At 34.8% G+C, this 2,500-nt stretch overlaps 2 long non-coding RNA genes across 2 annotated transcripts in view; one reads left to right on the forward strand and one right to left on the reverse strand.

The window, feature by feature from the left end:
- Positions 1-970, reverse strand: part of LOC137657688 (uncharacterized) — a 104,766-nt gene extending 103,796 nt beyond the window's left edge. The window contains exon 1 of the long non-coding RNA XR_011047189.1: positions 330-970. This is a non-coding gene — a long non-coding RNA (uncharacterized lncRNA). The remainder of the gene's footprint in view (positions 1-329) is intronic.
- A 119-nt stretch (positions 971-1,089) lies between these two features.
- The window catches only part of LOC137657015 (uncharacterized), a 19,693-nt gene continuing 18,282 nt past the window's right edge, over positions 1,090-2,500 (forward strand). The window contains exon 1 of the long non-coding RNA XR_011047078.1: positions 1,090-1,206. This is a non-coding gene — a long non-coding RNA (uncharacterized lncRNA). The remainder of the gene's footprint in view (positions 1,207-2,500) is intronic.

Raw genomic sequence — 2,500 nt, forward strand, 5'->3', positions numbered from 1 at the left:
ACAGAGATCCCACCTAGTATGGATGGCGCAAATATTCCGTGGATTGTAATTACGGTAATATTTACCAATGGATAACACACCGAACACGCTAGATCATTAAATCGATTAGCCTTAGAATCGTCTAAAAGCAGGTTAAAACATGTTTGCAACCTACTGCATTTACCTAATTCACAACATGCATAAAAAGTCTCCATCTTGAATTTCGTCAAAAGCAGTTATATGAATAGCGAGCCATATATAAGCCTACCATTATTAACTCATTTCTAGTTTTACCATTACTATGAATAATTCCGTGTTTGAAAGAACTATTATTGTAATTATATACTTACATATTACATCCATTTTCTGCTGGTAAATAACTATTCCTTGACGAAAAAAGCCTTCGTATACCATAGATACTTCCGGTTAATTCGGTAGCCTCATTGCCATACACAGGTTTAAGTCAACCAGTTTAAACGGCACTGATATATTTCCAATTTCAAAATCAATCCATTAAATTAACTTAATCCACAACCTTCGTATGCCACTAATATAATTCCGTCTTCCGGTTAACTCAGTAGACTCATTATCATACAAAGGTTTACGTCAACCCGCTTAAACCGCACTGATATATTTCCAATTTTAAAATCAATCCATTAAATTAACTTAATCCACAACCTTCGTATACCACTGATATACTTCCATCTTCCGGTTAATTCAGTAGCCTCGTTACCATACACAAGTTCAGGTCAACCGTTTAAGCCGGACTGATATATTTCCTATCTTGAAATCGCTCCATTAAAGAAATATAATCCACAACCTTCCTATGTCACCGATAGACTTCCGTCTTCCGATTGATTCAGTAGACTTATAATCATACAAAGGTTTACGTCAACCCGTTTAAACCGCACTGATATGTTTCCAATTTTAAAATGACACAATTAAATAAAAACTTAATCCATATGGTCAAATAAAAATCGACACGCATGACTACTTCCACACCGTAATCAACACTGTCGAGTTCTGACTGAAACAACCGAAGTGGTATTCACAAGTGTCTCTTCTGAAGGTGATGTTGACTTCACGAACTTTGAGAAACAACACTCCGCCCTCGATTGTTCTGCCGGCTTTCCTCGAGAAACTCGTCATTCAGTAGTTGACTGTGTTAGTGAAAGCAATATATGCAAGAGTTCCTGTACTTTTTTAGCTTTGCGCGGTATTAAAATGGTATGTATGTTTTATTTAAAGCGTTGATTTGATGAGTAGTGAATTCGGAGTATCTTTTTATAATGATTATCTTTACCTCTCTATCGGTATTAACTTACTCGAAACCTCATGTTCCCCTTTTGTTAGCCGGAGGCATTTCGTTCCAACCCAACTTTAGGCACTTTCCTCTTACTCTGAGGGGGGGGGGGGGGGTTGTTGGTTACGGGAATGTTGTGATGACGATATATGTTCACTGTTTGCTGTTATTGATGGATGCACATGTGCTAGCTAAAGCAAAGCTTACATTCCTAACAGGTTTGGTCCATATTGGTGCATATGAAAAATAATTTGGAAAAGGACTAGGTTGTTGCAATATACTATACGATTGAATTTTTCAACTGCTTACCAAGTAGTCCTGTGGTTTAGTGCAATTACAAGTTCACAATGTTTCAGTGATTTATAACTGGTTTTAATCTGAGGCCTATGCGATGTTGATGTTTAAGATTGTTCACTTACAATATCAAATTTTGACAGCAAATACTTATAACTAGTGCCACAGATTGGAACTAACACATATACCTATGAAATGTTTACGATTTATCAATTTGAGGTAAATGGTATAGCCTTAGGCCTAGTCTATGTATAGTGAATAATCTAAACCTGTGCCTATTGCATTTCCTCTTTTCGTTTCATTTCACGTACTTGTTATATATTTTGGATATATTGAATTGATTGTACTTATAAACCATGCATTATATCACATTTGCTTGTTACAAGTATATACGCAATTGTACGAACGGACTTTTTTCTCGCCTTTATTTGTAATTTGTCATAATTCTACAAAGATCGGTTGTTTAGCTTACAAAAAAGAAAAAAAAAACTGAATGGTAACACACATTTTGTCACATACAAATTTTAAAGTTTAAATAATTATCGCTAAGAAAAAAAATGCCGCGAGTTACTAAATTAGGTTAGGCATATGTATAAGCTCCTGCGGTAAAATATCTTCATTATATTGCAAATTTTCCACTGGAAATAGAATGGTGATGCATATTTTATTAAACATAGTTTAATTTTAATTAATTATCGCTGGAAAAAAAGTTGCCGCGAGTCCCTAAATTAGGTTAGGCATATTAATAAGCTCCCCCTGTAAAATATATACATTATATTACAAATCGTCCACTGAACGTGTCGAGGTTGACGTTCAACACAAGAAACCACAATAAAGACATGAACAGTTCAGTTACTCGGGTAACTGCTATTACACATTTTGAAACTAAAAAAAAAATCTTGCTTATACCATTAAGTCATACAT

The sequence above is a fragment of the Palaemon carinicauda genome, chromosome 18 (genome assembly GCF_036898095.1).
Source record: "Palaemon carinicauda isolate YSFRI2023 chromosome 18, ASM3689809v2, whole genome shotgun sequence".
Taxonomy (NCBI): Eukaryota; Metazoa; Arthropoda; class Malacostraca; order Decapoda; family Palaemonidae; genus Palaemon; species Palaemon carinicauda.